Here is an 18426-nt window from a genome sequence, read left to right on the forward strand (position 1 = left end):
GACTTTTTGTTCAACATTGTCCAACTACTAAAACAAAATTACACTTGGAGGGCCCAGATATGAAATTTAGTGGTTCAATTCTAAGATTCTCTTTATCAAAATTCTTTAATCAAAACCGATCCATTTCACTATTTCAATTGGCTACAAAGTCACTTCAGGTTAAATTCAATTTTCTAGGTGTTAAATATGGCCATAAGGAAAATGATTTCTACACGTTAAATGTGAGTCAAACCAAAAGTCTTAATACATCAATCATTTCCAATGGAAAAGTTAGTTTGTAAGAATGTATCATTAAAATCTGGACTGTTTATCTAAACGCTTCTCTGGGTTATCAAAAAAAGGATTTAAAATTAATCTTTTTATTTTTGTAATTAAGATAAAAGATGAATCAAGAGTTTCCAGCTTGAGCTGGGTGAAAGTCGGAGAGGAGAGAAAGCAGATTATGTGGCAATTGCTTCTCTGACACCCGTAGTTTCTAGAACCATTAAGAACATTTTTATTAAAATTAATTTAGTATGAAACACATTTTTAAATACAAATTATATTATAATTAAATATAAATTAATATTATTACCTTTAATTTAAATTTATTTTAATAATTAATTTTATGATAGTTTTATTACATTTATTTTAACTTTATTTTTTTTGATGTAGCACTTAAAATTTTATTTGTATTGCTTTTTAATTTAATAAAATTAATTTATATTCAATTACAACATAATTTATATTTAAAAATTTATTAAATTTTATTTAAATTAATTTAATAAAATGTAAAGAAATGAATTTAAATAAAATTTAATATAAATCTGATTAATTAATATTCATTACATAATTTAATATTAATCTTCATACAATTAATTTTAATGAAAGTGTTCTTAGTGGTTTTGGAAGCTCCAGGTGTCAGAAAGTTATTTGTTGTATGATCTGCTTTTTCTCTTCTCCGATTTCACCTAGCTTGGGCTGGTAACTTTTGATTTATCTTTTTTCTTAATTTACAAAAATCAAAAAGATAGATAAAATACCTGGTAGCTAGAAATATATATCATCTTTTCTTTCTTTTTTATTTCTTTTTTAAAAATTTTCTCTGTTTCAACTTTTTGGTTTTTTTACACACGATAATTAAAATACCTAACATAGAAAAGAAGGCAAGAGCACTAAAAGCTGCAAGAGAAAACCATCAGGTCTCATTTTAAGAGCAAGCCACAAAGGCTAACTTCTGGCTTCTGAACTCAGATCCTAAAGAAGAACAAGGCCCAGAATGAGATATTCAAAGAAAGCTCTTAAAGAGAAATTTTGTCAGTCAAGATTTCTAAATCCAGCAAAGCTCTTTCAAAATTGATGTAGAAAGAATTGCTTTACATGACATGGATAAGCTAAAAGAATTAATGATCACCCAAGAAGCACTACAAAGAATACTCAAAGATAAACTGCACAAAAATATACCCAAAAACTAACTCCCAAAGCTCCTAAATAGATGATGACCATGAGAAGAGCAACCAAGTAAATGAAAATTAAGACAGAATTAAATGTAGTAAACAAACCAAAATATCAGAAAATTACAAACGCATATTCACAATAACCCTGAATGCAACTGGCCTCAACTCCTCAGTTAAAATACACAGATTAATGGATTGTATCAAAAAACAAAATCCAACTAAATGTTCTTTGCAAGAACCCCTATCACCAGCAGACAGGTCATCCAAGTATAAAATTAATAAGGATTTTTCTGACTTAATACTATAAATCAAATATACCTAATAGACATCTACATACTATTTCATCCCAAAACAGCTGAAATGAATTTATCTTCTTCTCTGAAGCTCATGGAATCTTTTCCATTATTGATCATATTTTAAAATGAGTACAGCTTGCAAGACGATATTTATTGAGCTCTCCACAGCTGCACATTCTTTGATGTGCTTTGACATAAACATGTGTTTTTCCAATAGCAAACAAGTATAAAATAAATCAAAGTGTTGCTACAACTGCAGTTCCTAGAACCCATTATTTAAAATCCATTTTTTTTTAATTAAAATGTGACTCTATATTTTCAGAAACATGGGTTAATTATAAACCAAAATTTTCTTGCTATATTTCATGATATTCCCTGTAAAGTATATTTTTAATTTGTTACATTTCTGTTCCTCTCAACAATGCTATAAAGCTACATCACATTTTTCCTTAGAAATAAAATCATGGTGCAGGGTGGGTTCCTGAGCCTGCAGTGTCCGTGGGGGCGGCGCGGCGGGAGGTGGCCTATCGGCTCCTGCCCTCGCAGCCTCAGCCCCTGGCCCAGCGGGCCTCTCCACCGAGGTGCCCAGCAGAGCCGCGGGCTCACTGGGTGTCCCTTGAGAGGGGGAGAATGGAAAACTCTCAACTTCCTGAGTTCTGAAATTCCTATTGCTTCAGACAATGGATGAGCAATCACAAGGAATGTTCCTCAGTTTCAACCACAGAAGGCCTTAGGACCGGATATGGGCTATAATACATTAGCCAACTTTCGAATAGAAAAGAAGATTGGTCGTGGACAATTTAGTGAAGTGTATAGAGCAGCCTGTCTGTTGGATGGAGTGGCAGTAGCTTTAAAAAAAATACAGATATTTGATTTAATGGATGCCAAAGCACGTGCTGATTGCATCAAAGAAATCGATCTCCTTAAGCAACTCAACCATCCAAATGTAATTAAATATTATGCATCATTCATTGAAGATAATGAACTAAACATAGTTTTGGAATTAGCAGATGCTGGTGATCTATCCAGAATGATAAAGCATTTTAAGAAACAGAAGAGGCTAATTCCTGAGAGAACGGTATGGAAGTACTTTGTTCAGCTGTGCAGTGCATTGGAACACATGCATTCTCGAAGAGTCATGCATAGAGATATAAAACCAGCTAATGTGTTCATTACAGCCACTGGCGTGGTAAAACTTGGAGATCTTGGGCTTGGTCGGTTTTTCAGCTCAAAAACCACAGCTGCACATTCTTTAGTGGGCACACCTTATTATATGTCTCCTGAGAGAATACATGAAAATGGATACAACTTCAAATCTGACATCTGGTCTCTTGGCTGTCTACTATATGAGATGGCTGCCCTACAGAGTCCTTTCTATGGTGACAAAATGAATCTGTACTCACTGTGTAAGAAGATAGAACAGTGTGACTACCCACCTCTTCCTTCAGATCACTATTCAGAGGAACTACGACAGTTAGTCAATATGTGTATCAACCCGGATCCAGAGAAGCGACCAGATATCACCTATGTCTATGATGTGGCCAAGAGGATGCACGCATGCACTGCAAGCAGCTAAACACGCATAAGATCATGAAGAATATGAAGAAAATATTTAAAGTATTTTTGTGCAAATCATACCTCTCCCCTTTTTGTCTGGATATTAAGATTAGTATTTTCAGAGCTAATGTGCTTTGAATCCTTAACCAGTTTTCATGTAAGCTTCATTTTGTACCAGTCAAAATCACCTTTATGGAAACTCAGAATGTCTTCAGGATTATGAAAATGCATGTTAGGAAAGCAAGTGAGTTTTTCGCCCCCATACCTAAAGGCTTTTAGAATTATGGCATTTTCTGCCGATAGACTGAGTGCCAAATATTGGAAGAGCACTTGGCGCACATGAGGAGGGGTGTGAAACCTGATCAAAAGTATCTGAATATTTGACTTTTGCTTTTTAGTCATTTATGGATATTGAAATGAACAACATTGTGAACTTTTGTGATTTTTAACATTTGAAGTATGTGTCTTAGTTCTTGGAATTACATATCTGAAAGCTACAATGCTAATAAGTGTAAACAGACTTTGAGAAACATTTAAAACTCAGCTTTGACATTCAAAATGCAACTATTAAATGTGAAAAGATTTGGGGATGAAATGTGAGTCAGACACTGAAAAGTCTTTGTTTTGCTTTAATATCGCTGATATTCTCTGCATTTAAATGGTATAAATGAATCCGTTTAAAAAGTGGTTAAGGATTTGTTTGGTGTAAAGTTGCACCTTGCTCAAGGTTTTTGTTTTTAATATTTGTACATTTGAAACATATTTGAATAATTTTGCAGTACTAGATTTCTTTATAAATCTAAAGGCATTTTATCTCATTGTACACTATAATGTAAGCATATGTTTTGTTAAAGTCCTGACTGCTCCCCTTCAGAAATTTTTATATTCAAGTTATTTTCTTATTTAGAGTTCATTAGTGTTTGATTTTGAGAACATAATTCCCTTTTGAGAAATTTTCAGTATACCAACAATTTCTCAGATTGAAAACTTAAAAAATTTGGGCCACCTTGTATACACGTATTTTGTTAGAGGAAGAAAGGATGTGTATTATAATGTACCTGTGAATGTTGACATAGTTTTCATTTGACAATGTTATAATTTCTAACTGTTCAAGGAAATGAAAACTGGCCATTGTGACATTAATATTTCTGTTGAGAAACTTGAGCAGAGTACTGTAAGCATGAAGATGAGAGATGGTAATGCTTAATATAGTTCAAGGAAATGGGTAGAGTTTAGTAAATGCTGTTATGGAGATGTGTTTTCCCTGAATGTAGCAACCAGTTCTTTACAGAATTTTGACACCGAGTGGCAGTCACTCTTAAAGGACGCTGTGCATGCCACCACCAAGTCTTGGGTTGGATTATCTTGCCAACCTGAAAACCTTATGTTCAGGCAATACAACTGCTGGCTTCCCCCACCGTAGTTTTCTTTGGCTCATTTGAATACTTTCAGCTAACTTGTAAAGTTCCAAACTATATACAGGGCAAACAGTATACATCTTTCAATTTAATAGGTTGCACATATCTGAAGGGTAGTGTTTTCTAGGAATAGGCAAAGGAAACCTGGTTGGTGTTTTTAATGAGGGCTGGATGCATTGTATTTCCCAGATTCTGATGACTCGAAACATTTACACTGTGCATCAATAGGTTTATCCCCAGAAGCCTGAACAGGTGGGGTTTTATTGACCATTAGTGTCACTGTTGTTTTAATATAACATAATCGACTAAGAAATCTCTCTGGTTGGAAGAGATCCTCTTCCTTGCAGTCTTGAACACATGAATGTAAAGTTCATTAGCTTAATTCCCTTACAGTGACAAGATTTCTTCTCTGAGCCTTCCTGCTAAAAAGTGACTACGAAGAGTTTGGTCAGGAGAATGTTACTATTTTCTGTTGATGCAAACTTCCGTTTCAATGTCTTTCATCCTAGTGTTCCCATTTTTACTGAAGAAACCACTGGGTAAAATCAAATTTAATTTTGAGTGAGATAATTTTTCAAAATTAAGATGATTGCAAGTTCTAATTGCCTATGAATGTTCTAAGATTTAAACATTTGAATTGATTTGAAAAGTAGAAATTAGAAGGTACATCCGATTCTAAACCTTATTTAAACATTGGTACCAGTTACTCAGGAAAGCCTCGAGTAACTTTTGTATGTTGAGGTTTAGGAATGGTGAATGAAGAGTATCCATATAAATAAAATGCTCAACAATGTGCAATGATTGTATAGTTAGTAAGATACAGCCATTTCATGAAAGCTCTACCATTCTATGTAGTGTCTATTACAAAACACCTTCCTTGTATTCATATACTTCAGGTGTTGCCGTTAACATTTACCATGATATTTATTTTAACCAAGATGTTATTCACATTGTTTATTCTTTAAAATGAATGTATTGTTTATAACCCATAAATACACAATTAGTCTATGCCTCATATTTCAACAGTACTGTAATATGGACTTTTGTGAAATACTTTTATTTTGTTAAGCTTTAAATACACGTAGAAAAAGATCCTGTTACTAGCTTTGAAAATTGTACAATATCCTAATATATACTAAAAATGAGTACTGTAAAAAAAAAAGAAATAAAATCATATACTTTCAAAGGCTTTTGATGACTATTATTGTGGGGCCAAAAAGGTAAAAGGTTATAACTTTCAAATGTCATTTTTAATTATAGTGAGCAAATCAGAAAGTGATTTCTCTGTATATTACTGATAGAATCTCTATGAGGGTTTTCAGTAGTACTTCCTTCACCATCTATTTTTGAAATGCACAGAATCTTCTGAAACCCAATGTGGGACTACAACTTAAATGTTCTTGTGTATAGCCGTGACAGTGACTGGTACAGAGTTAGCACACAATCAATTCTTAGAGAAGCATGGAAAGAAATACATGGAAAAGATGACTAATTTATATTAAGCACCATTGATCTATTCCCTCTTTAAAAGAAAATATTCTGGGGCTATGAATAAGTGCAGTTCAATGCAACTTAGGTAACAAACGTTGGCCTTTCTTTAGGCACTAGTCCAGAAGTTTTGACTTTTGAAGATCTCAGTAGACTATTAAGACCTATTTTCAGTTTTAGAAATCATTAGATTATTTAATTGGCATTCAGTAAACTTAGTTTTTCAGTGCACAGACTGAGTGACCTCCACATCCTTTGTGGTGGTGCAAGAAGCATGGTCCTCTCGTGGAAAGCATGCTTCATTCTTTGTTTTGGTCAGTAATTCGGAAAACAGTCTGTCTCAGCAGGTCAGTGTTACAGAATTGTTTTATATAATGGTTATGTGTACATGTATCTTTGGGAATCTTTCTTGACCCAGAAAGGCATTGCCTTTCTGACCTTTTCCTGCCATATCTCCTAGTGATATATATCTGTAGAGCCAACTTGGACCAAGATGATCTAGGGGTGTGCCTATGTGGTAACCCTTGGCAATGGCTCTATTATTTTTATCACTTACCTCTGTTAGAAAATATTCCCTGTTAGAGAAATCTCAGAGTTGGAAGTTGGTTTTGAATCTTTAAGGTTTTCAGGAGTACCCACTAAGACTGCAAGTCCCCTGAGCAGTGTAGTACCCAGTGGTGTGCAGATAAGCCAGCTCCTCACAGGCCAGTAGGGAGTGTTAACAATGCCCATTTCCTGGGTATAAGCATTTCCTCCAAGGCTGATGACTAGCTTCCAAAAGTTCAAAGTTTGCTTGTAAAATTCCTGAATATTGAGCAGTTATCTCTCACAAGCTGGTACCCTTTGGCTCCAGCATGCCACTGGCTTAATTAAGTCTTTATCAACCAACTGCCTGAGGAGAATGATGACAGTTACCTAAGAGCGAGGATTTTGAGAAACAAGGCAATGGAATGTGAATAGGAAGAGAGAGGTGAAAGAAAAGGGAAGGGAGGCCTGAGAACACAGACTAGATGGTGTCATGCTGTCTCTGGGAAATGTAGTTGCCTAGAGTTGTACCAGTTGCAGGTGTGCAGGGCCCTTCTTGAACTGGGAGCTTGGTTTGAGCCAAGAATTGGAGAGAAGTCTGTCCTCAAGTGAGATGATGCCCCTGGGTTCCTGTGTAGGGGCCTCCTTTCTTATATCCATTGTATTTCAGAACAAAGAAAACGTGCCACTTGATATTGCATTCTTTCCAGAAGTAATGCTTCCATTGATAACAGGATTATCTGAAATTGTCAAATAGAACTAAAATTAAATCAGTAACCACCTCCTTAAGCAAATCAGCAAGTTTTTGATTTTAGGGAAACTGTATTTTCATTAACCTTTTGGGCCATACAAGGAGACTGACATCCCTAAAAACTAAGAAAATTGTGGGGTTTATAGACTTTTAAACTAAGGTTAAAAATAGAAATATCAACTTTCACTCTCTAGGAAAGGCCTAACCATGAGAAATTTCTTTTCAAATCATCAGCCGGAATATTTTAGCTCTCTTCTCTCATGACAAGCTTTAAGATCATTATGCTGAATGTTACCATATCCTCAGCACATATTGTTGAGCAACATGATAAATAAATAAATAGGCAATCTTAGAAAAAATATTTAAGGCAGTTTTCCTTATATAAGGAAAGTAAATTAACTCAGGAATATACCTACTATAAATTGAGGTGTCAAATGCCATGAATAGTTTCATATTCAATGGCTCTACAATTTTTACAATGCTGAACTTATTTGGTGCATAATATGTATAGTCAACACATCACAATGAGTATAGAAAGAAACTTTCTTATCATTATATTTACAAACATAATTATGATTTTTATTCATAAGCAGTATATATATTGTTTAAGAGCATGAAATTCAGAGTGGTTATACCAGGTTTCAAATCCCTTTTGAACATTGTATGGGATCTTTGACAAATGAATTATTCTTTCAAAACCTCATTTTCTTTACTTTTTTAAAAAGAGAATTATTTAATATTTATTTTTTTTTAGTTTTCGGTGGACACAACATCTTTATTTTATTTTTATGTGGTGCTGAGGATGGAACCCAGTGCCCCGCACATGCCAAGAGAGCACATTACCGCTTGAGCCACATCCCTAGCCCTCAAAACCTCATTTTCTAATCATAATATAAAGATAATATAAGAAAAATATATGATAAATGCCTGACACTGAGTGAATCCTCAGTAAACAGTAAAAATTAGAAACATAGGATTTAGGTAATATTGGGCTACAGAATACTTATTGCTTACATGGTAACAAAGCAAATTAAAATGAGAGAGTGCTACCTAAATACCCAACTGTTAAATCATGACCCAATGAGTTACATAATTCATCATCTATCGTGTTAAAATGAAACCTTTGTTTGTAATCCTGTTTGGAGAAAGTTTTGTCAAGCCCAAAAATGGAATTGAAAAAAATGGCCTCTGCCTAAACCTGTCAACTTGAAGGAAAGCAGGAAATCAATGATGGGACCATTGTCAGCAGAGGATTATAGTGTTTAAGCCTATTCTAAAGACAAATTCGAAGACTAAAAAACACACAGCAAAACATACATCATTGAGCCTGACTGAGTCCTGAGAACAGTAAAGAGCAAGTCAAATTTGGTGCTGTGTTTCTTCACTTTTCTTGTTTAGTCTTTTGCCTTCGTTTGCTTTAGGACTTGAAGGCACTGGGTAGCCCTGGAAATTGATGTGTGGGTGGCACAAGAATTTGGAAGATTAGTTAAAAGTCTGTAAAGAGGCCGCCTAGGTATCTTGGCTTTCTCCTCTACCTTGTGCTCCTGGACAGCAGCACTCCCCTACCATACAAAAGGCAGGAACTATAATGGAGACTCCTACAGCTTAGGATAGGCCAGGAGTGAGACCATACAAGGAAGAGATGAAGTTAAAGTCTACCCCTTTCCTTACTTGGATCCAAGGAAGCTGCCATCTCTCTCTCTCTCTCTCTCTCTCTCTCTCTCTCTCTCTCTCTCTCTGTGTGTGTGTGTGTGTGTGTGTATACATATATACACTTCTTGGCAGGAAATTAGCAAAAGTTTTTTTGGACAGTATCGTGCCCAAGGCAAGAATATATTTTTTTTAAAGGAGAAGAAAAGTAAAATATATTGCAACGGAATTGAAATTATGATAGAGAGTTTGGGGATCATAGAAAGCAGCTCAGTTCGGTTAGATACAGTAGGAGGGCTGTATAGGAAAGCTGGAGAAAAGGGGGAAGACTAATCTTGTGTCATATTATCAAGGTCATGAGATTTTTTTCCTGAAGGCAGTGGAAAATTAAGCAACCCTTTAATTACCTTTTATCACTGTGAGGGAATAATTTTTATTTATCTTTCTATCTGTGTCCACAGAGAGCATACAGAAAACTAAATAATTAGTGAGAGAAAATTCATTCATTAAATGGCAATTCATACAGGTTGCTGGACATTCTAAGTAGAGTTCCCATCAATTCTTTTGAAAAACATAGTTTAAATATGATGTAAACACATTCTTAGAGATTAAGTCATCTGGCTATTTCCAGATACAGGGTAAAAGCTTTAGAAAATGGTGCAGAAAGTAACCATTTTTTAAAATTTTCTTTTTCTCTTTTGATTTACATAGAATATCTTCTTATTTTATTTTATTTTCTGGTTGAATGCAAAGTATGTTCACAACAATTCGTGTCTTCATACGTGTAATTTGGATAACGATGACCATCGAGTTCTTTCCCTAAAACTTTACAGAGACTAGCCTGTTCACCAGCCCTACCCTAGTGCAAAAATGTCACTTTTTTTTACAAGTAATTTTAAATATTAATGGGTAACTTCTTACATGATGTATGGAATCAAAACAAACAGAAAAAAAAGAACTTTGAAATATAGGGGTGGTACAGATAGTTGAAAAACATTTCACAAAAGGACAATTGATATTCTCAGAGAGGTAAGAAAATACATTAAAATCAAAAACTGAAAATGGATAATATTTTAATGTAGGAAATCTTCAAAGAACAAGGAAGATCTCTAGAAAATTAAAAAGTGATACAAGGTTAAGAAAAGTTGACATAAGGTATTGATGTTAGAGAAGACTTCCAAAAGCCAAAGAAAGTTAAAATAGAAAAAAAGAAGATGGGGAAGTTGTATCTAATATGAACTCTAGGAAGAGAACAAGAGGGCAGAAAAGCACACAAAAAGTAATTTCAGAAAATTTCATGGAACAACAGGTATTAGTGTAACAAACGGGAAAGCATATCCACCTGAAATTTTAGAGCCTCATAGATAATGAAGCAATGATGAAATCTTCAAAGTTGGAGGCAGTGGAAAACAGGTCATATAAAATGTGGTAGAAGATTTTAACTATCATCTCTCAAATCCTAATGGGAGTAATATGGGAGTACTGGGGTTGTAGCTCAGTGGTAGATCACTTGCCTTGCATGTGTGAGGCACTGGGTTCGAATCTCAGCACCACATAAAGATAAATAAATAAAGATATTGTGTCCATCTACAACTAAAAATATATTTAAAAAAAGAAAGAATGAATGAAAGAAATCCTAATGGCACTGGCCTTCTTGGCAGCATTAGAAGTCAAAGGGAAAATCATTTCCAACCTAGAGTTTATATCTAGCTGCACACTAGTAGTCAGGTGTGCAGGTAGGAAATATTGTAAAAACACTGTCCAATTTTCAAATGTTGTTTTTTTTATTGGTTGTTCAAAACATTACAAAGCTCTTGACATATCATATTTCATACATTAGATTCAAGTGGATTATGAACTCCCATTTTTACCCCAAATACAGACTGCAGAATCACATTAATTACACATCCACATTTTTACATAATGCCCTATTAGTAACTGTTGTATTCTGCTACCTTTCCTATCCTCTACTACCCCCCCTCCCCTCCCCTCCCCTCCCATCTTCTCTCTCTACCCCATCTACTGTAATTCATTTCCCTCCTTGTTTATTTTCCCATTCCACTCACAACCTCTTATATGTAATTTTGTATAACATTGAGGGTCTCCCTCCATTTCCATGCAATTTCCCTTTTCTTTCCCTTTCCCTCCCACCTCATGTCTCTGTTTAATGTTAATCTTTTCTTCCTGCTCTTCCTCCCTGCTCTGTTCTTAGTTGATCTCATTAAATCAAAGAAGACATTTGGTATTTATTTTTTAGGGATTGGCTAGCTTCACTAAGCATAATCTGCTCTAGTGCCATCCATTTCCCTGCAAATTCCATGATTTTGTCATTTTCAGTGCTGCGTAATACTCCATGGTGTATAAATGACACATTTTTTTTTATCCATTCATCTATTGAAGGGCATCTGGATAGGTTCCACAGTCTAGCAATTGTGAATTGTGCTGCTATGAACATCCATGTGGTAGTATCCCTGTAGTACGCTCTTTTAAGGTCTTCGGGGAATAGTCCGAGAAGGGCAATAGCTGGGTCAAATGGTGGTTCCATTCCCAGCTTTCCCAGGAATCTCCATACTGCTTTCCAAATTGGCTGCACCAGTTTGCAGTCCCACCAGCAATGTACAAGAGTACCCTTTTCCCCACATCCTCGCCAGCACTTGTTGTTGTTTGACTTCAGAATGGTTGCCAATCTTACTGGAGTGAGATGGTATCTTAGGGTGGTTTTGATTTGCATTTCTCTGACTGCTAGAGATGGTGAGCATTTTTTCATGTACTTGTTGATTGATTGTATGTCCTCCTCTGAGAAGTGTCTGTTCACGTCCTTGGCCCATTTGTTGATTGGGTTATTTGTTATTTTATTGTCTAATTTTTTTGAGTTCTTTGTATATTCTGGATATCAGGGCTCTAGCTGAGGTGTGAGGAGTAAAAATTTGTTCCGGATTTTAGGGCTCTATCTGAAGTGTGAGAAGTAAAAATATTGTAAAAACACTGTCCAATTTTCAAATCTTAAAAAAAAAAAAAACAACTTGCATTCCATACAATAAGAAGATGTAGACACAAAGAGGAAGACATGGGTACAAAGAGTGGCTTTAACCAGGAAAGAGGCAAATATAATAAATTCCCATTAAGATAGTGACAGAGTGTCCTAGCTGTGCAGGGGGCCTGGAAACAACCTCTCCAAAATGAAGAGGGAAGACACAGGGTCTAGAAAGAGTAGATATCTTATTTTTTTCCTGGTATGGGGACTGAATCCAGGGGTTCTCTATCACTGAGTTAGATCTCCATCCAGCCTATTCACTCATTCACTCATTCATTCATTTTGAGACAGAGTCTTGCTAAATTGCTTAGGACCTTACTAGGTTTCTGAGGCTGGCTTCAAACTTGCGATCCTCCCCCCTCAGCCTCCCAAGTCCCTGGGATTACAGGTGTGAGTCATGGTGCCCAGTTGGATGTCTTTTTTAACAATAGAAAGGAACTAGTAATGTGACAGACTGGTGACATGAGAAGAGCTCACAGTTTTGGTGCAGAATTGTGGAACAATTAGAGATAGATACATAAAATAGAGTTATGAATTAATGAAGAGTCCTTAAATAGTACATTGATTAGTGGAGAAAATGAAAATGTAAAGTATGTAGTAGTAATATATATCTATATAAAATAGTATATTAATTATATAGTAATGTGTATTATTTTAATGGAAATATATATATAGTAGTATATAATTACACATTTCTTTCCACATTGAAGCATACTATCATACTTATGTAGTAACAAGTTAAATAACTAATCTTTATTGTTTATGATACCATTCTATTAGAAAGATGAGAGGAGGAAAAATGATATGTATTTGAGGTGAAAAGGTAAAATAATCCTTACCTTTCATAGTAGGAAGTCAATAGATTATGTCTGAAAAGTAAAGATAACATAAACCAGGTGTGGTGGTGCATACCTATCCCCTCAGGAGGACAGGGCAGAAAGGTTGGAGTTCACAGTCACCCAAGGCAACCCTGTCTCAAAATAATTAAAGGGGATGAGGATATAGCTCACTGTTAGAATTCCCCTAGGTTCAGTCCCCAGTACTATAAAATAGTAACAATAATAATAATAGTAATAATAAATAAAATATTATTCCAAAATATGGGAGTAAATAGCACAAGTCATAGTAAGCAGAGCTTTAGCAGTTGCCTTTAGGGGCTAGGAACAGATGATGGGACACAGGTTGCTCATTGGAGGATGGGTCCCACAGGTATGTAGCTTCTCCTCAAGGATGCAGTTGAATCAGAGAAGTTAAATGACTTTATTTTGTTTTTGTTTTTAAGAAATAATCTTTGTAGAAAAGTTGTCTGCTGTGTCCCACGTGTATGTGGTGCCAGGGATCAAACCTAGGGGCATTGCACATACTGGGGAAGTGCTGTATTACTGAGCCACATTCCCAGCCCTGGTGGTCTGTTTTTAAGGGTATCTTTCTTAACTGCATCCACCTTCTTATATGTTTCTGCCCAGAGAGGTAGGGAAAGAACTCACCTTTCTGTGCCCTGTTGATATCAAGGTTGTGATAAGTAACATTGTTACTGATCAGCTTTCCAGAAATTATTTCAAACCTTGCTCCTGCCCACTGATCTCTACCCTCAGTTTAAGGAATATGAATTTTAAAATAATACTAACGTTTGTTCTTTTGTTCATACACATGCAAAATTAAAATTTTTAATTAAAGTTTCACACAAGTGATTAAAGAGACATATCTTAGTCCATTTGTGCTCCTTTAACAGAATACCATGGACTGGATAATTTGTCAAGAACAGAAACTTACTGCCTCACTGACCTGGAGTCTGGGAAGTCCAATATCAAGACTCCAGAGGGTCTACCAATTCTGATTCCAGGTAGTGCCCTCATTATATATATAATCACCTAAGATTGAAGGGCAAAGAGACAAAAGAGAACTAAATTTACTCTTCTATAGTAATACTAGCCCCAGGCATGAGGGCAGAATCCTGAGGACCTAATCATCTCTCAAATATCTGACTTTTTAATATAGTTACAGTGGCAATTAAATTTCAATAGGAGTTTTAGAGGGAACAGACATTCAAATGATAACAAGAAACAAGGCCTGACAGGCATTAGAATGATTTTCTAGAACTAGTTTATTTGAACCTCTGCAGAATTTTCTGGTGGGAAGATGGAGGTATGAGAATGGTCTTCCCCAATATAATTATTGCTCACATTCCAGGCAGAGCACAGCACACATATTTTTTTTACAGCCTATAGCCCAGTTTTAGAGCCACCGCTGCCCTCTGCTCATATCTAATAGCAGAAAACATTGGCTCTTAGAGAGAAAGATGCAATACATTTAAAATGGAAAGATGAAGCCCTTAGCTGCTGGGCACAACAGAAGCCTGGCTGGGGCACAAAGCCTGGAAACTAGACTGGCTGGTCTGTCCCAGAGGAAGCTGGCATCTCATTCACTTAGAGTTGCTTTTCTTTCTCAAACTGCTTTGTTTCAGTGGTTTCATTTTCACTTTATTTCAGCCATGTTTGTGTACCCATGAAATAACTGTGATATTAAAAAAGTGAATTATCATTGATACTCAGCATATGAATAAACTTCTAACTACAATCTCAATGAAAATTCTATACTAGGGAATAGCCTTCCAGCAGTCCCAAGCCGTAATTAATGCCTACACATCCAGTATGCTCACATGGGCTAGGAATGTCGCTCAGGAGTAGGGCACTTGCCTAGCACACACAAGGCCCTGGATTTAGTCCAGCACAAAAAAAATCAAAAAAAATAAAGAACAACAATATTTACATTTATTTGTCATCACAAATACATTTTTTGGTGGATAAGTTTTCCTGTCATGTCTTCATATTTTTTAATCTATGGCTTTATCTTTAGAATCTCAGTTCTTTTTTTTATTAATTTGTTTTTAAAAAAATAAATGACAGTGGAATGCATAACAATTCTTATTACATGTATACAGTACAATTTTTCATATCTCTAGTTGTATATAAAGTAGGTTGACACCACTTCGTGTCTTCATACATGTACTTTGGATGATGATGTCTATCACATTCCACCATTCTTGCTAACCCCCTGCCCCCTGCCTTTCCCTCCTACCCCTCTGCCCTATCTAGAATCTCAGTTCTTTAAAATTCTCTTGGTTCCCCTGCCCCAGTATTTCTAGTTTATCTATAACTATAACAACAGTGTTTATAATCTAGGCCTGGCTCCAGTAAAGTTAATGAACCACAATTTGCTCTTCATTCAGTCTTCTCCATGTTGGTTAATGTCAACTTCACTCTTGCAGTGCTTCAAGCTTGACTCTTCACCTTCTCATATGCCACAAAGCAATCAATCTGTCAGCAAATCCTATCAGCTCTATTGTCAAATGTTCTCAGAATCTGCTGTCATCTTGCCATTTCCTTTTCTAAGATTTCTCCAGACCACCATTGTCTCTTACCTACACATATTGCAACAAGCATCCAATTGGTCTCACTTCATTTGGCAGTGCTCTCCTATGGTTCAATAATGACACAGCAGACAATGGGATCCTTTAAAATATCAGATTCTGTAACCCCGTCAATTAGACCCCCTCCCTGCTGTAGTTTCCAGTGTTTCCTGTTTTAAAAGCCAATACCATGCATGATCAGGCCTTTCTGACCTAGTCTGCTACCACCATACCCCTCATTCTTGGCTTTATCACATTGACCTTGAAAATGACCAGCACACACTTTTCCTCAGAACCTTTGTACTTGTTTCTTTCTCCTGGAAATCTCTTATCCCAGATATCTTCAGGGCTTGCTCCACTTCTATAACCTCACTGTCAGCCCTGCCTCCCCTCATATTTCTACTCAAATATCACTTTCTTTGAAAGCCTTTCTTGGGAACCCTATTTAGAATTTCGTTAAACCTCACTCTTCCTCCTTTCCCAGGCTTGTACACTATATACCCAGAGATTTCTATTTCCCCTGCTTATTTTTTTCTACCTAAGGCTTAATAAGCTAATATATTAAATATTTAGTCATCTTAAGCATTGTCTCTCTCTCCAAGCTGGAATGTAAATTCATAGAATTTACAGAAGGTCAGGAACTTCTGTCTAATTCATGCTGTGTTCTCTCTCCAGTATCTCTGATAGTACCTGAGACTGTAAGTACTCAACAAATATTTGTTGAAAGAATGAATAGGTGTGTGAACGCATACTGGGACCCAACACAAACTTTAGTGAAAAAGGCTCCGAATCACTGGAATCATTTGTGCCTTGCAACAACTTGGTTGTTCAATATGATATGTTCATTGCTGAAATTCCAAATGTCCCAAATTAACATTGTCCACACCAAAGATTTTCTCCTAGTTCTGGATGATGATTATGTCGATGAAGATGACGATGATGATGATGATGATTGCATAGCTCCAGCCCATTTCAACACTCTTGCATGGTTTGGTATTGGACTTTCAATGCCATTATTACTATCCAAACTTTCATCCCACAAACACCAGTAATATTCATTGTTTTATCACCATTCTTAATTTTTTAAATGCTCTCTCTTTCTCTTCTTTTACATTATAAATATATGACTCTTCTTTTAGGTTTTTTCAACATCTTCAAGTTGTTTGCATTTAGTGTGCGTGATAAGGTCAATAATGTTTGTAAACCCACAAAGGTTTGGGTTTCTATGCAAATAACAAACTTGCTATAGGCCAGAGGTGGTAAATGGGTGACTTCTGGATGAATCAGTTACAGAATAACCAACTTGACATTTAATTTTTTAAAACACTTTGCTGATTTTTAAAAAATATTTTCCATGAAAAAATTCGATTTATTAATTTTTCTTGAACAAGTTTGCATTCTTTCTCCTTCTGCCTTTAGACAAGGCATATCTTTTCCAGGAGGAGACAGTCCTGCCACTTATACTCAACCCATTTCATTCAGTTTTGTTAGATGATGAGTCCCTGTGGGTTCTGAGAATGACTTAAACCACAAGCAAGGAGATGGCTTATAAGATTAAAACACTAATGGCTCTTTCCATCACAGGTAGAGTTATCACACTTATTCTAAAGCATCATGCTTTATTTCTGAACATTCATAACATGAATATTCATAAGTTCAATAGGTTCAGTAAATAGTTTTAGTGAGTCCACATTTCATTCATTCTCTTGCTTTATTTAAAAATTTAAAAAATATTTTCTCATTCATTTATCCTTCCTTCATTTCTTTTGAAAAAGTGATAAGAAGGGAGACAAGGTGAGAAGAATCCCCTTCCCTCCTGTGATCTAATAATTCCTCTGGAGTTCATAAGGGACTAGGAAGCCTCGTAAGGCTGAAACCCTCTGCCATACAGACCACTGACAGGCCCTGAAGAGTGATCACAGGGAAACACTCAACCACTTGAGTAAAATGTGCGGTGACCTATTCACATATTTATCACATTTGATGCCTACTACATAAATTCATTCAAAAGAAGACATCCCTATGCTGGTTAATGAACACCCAGCCTTCATCTATAAAAACTACATGGCTGAAGGATGAGAAGCACAGATAATTAATTGCCACTTAGGTTCAATTCTGAATACTTTGGATCGGAAACAAAGAGGTAGGATGCAGATGCTATGTGCTAGACTGAACTCCACAAAGAAGAAGGTATCTCCATCTGCTCTTAATGTATGCTCAGTATGTGGTTGATAACTTGCAGAAAATAGGATGGATGAGGAAGGACAGATTGAATTTAGATGTTGTGGTCACTGCAGGTAGAAGACAGATTTGCTGGATACTTCCAGGGTTTTGTTGATGGAAGCAGATCTTACACACTGGTGAACTGGAAATGAGATTTTAATATTTCTATCTGGTTCCAAGGGCTTTGTTTCTAGCCATGATTTCCTTCCCCTGAGTATGAGTGTTCATGAAATGGACAGAATCTCAAATGTACATGCCTCGTTCTTTGTTGGTATTAACTGGGCACAGAGAACATTCTTTTCTTACTAAAATATAGTGCATGCCAAAATTGATTAAATTGGCTTTTTTTTTTTCTCCTTCCTAATTTAGATGTCAGTCCTTACACTTCTGCTCACTTGCACCTAAGTGCTACCTACTAGAGTTAACTCTGTCTCGTGGTTTTAGTTACCTCTGTGCTGATGAGCTCAGATCTGTATCTTCTGCCCTGACCTTGTCCTGTGCTGGGACAAGCCTCGAGTTGTTCAGAGCCCTCTGAGCTGTCTCCATGTTGCCTCAGCCTCCTGGGGCTCCAGTGGATTTCATCTTTATCTTGTTTAATTGCCATAGTTCTGTCCGTTGTAGGACCATTCCCAGAATCCT

The 18426-nt window shown here is 36.0% G+C and overlaps 1 pseudogene; it reads left to right on the forward strand.

The window, feature by feature from the left end:
• Window positions 1–2412: 2412 nt before the first annotated feature.
• On the forward strand, window positions 2413–3532 carry LOC143388420 (serine/threonine-protein kinase Nek7 pseudogene; annotated as a pseudogene).
• The last annotated feature ends 14894 nt before the right edge of the window (window positions 3533–18426 follow it).

The sequence above is a fragment of the Callospermophilus lateralis genome, chromosome 12 (genome assembly GCF_048772815.1).
Source record: "Callospermophilus lateralis isolate mCalLat2 chromosome 12, mCalLat2.hap1, whole genome shotgun sequence".
Taxonomy (NCBI): Eukaryota; Metazoa; Chordata; class Mammalia; order Rodentia; family Sciuridae; genus Callospermophilus; species Callospermophilus lateralis.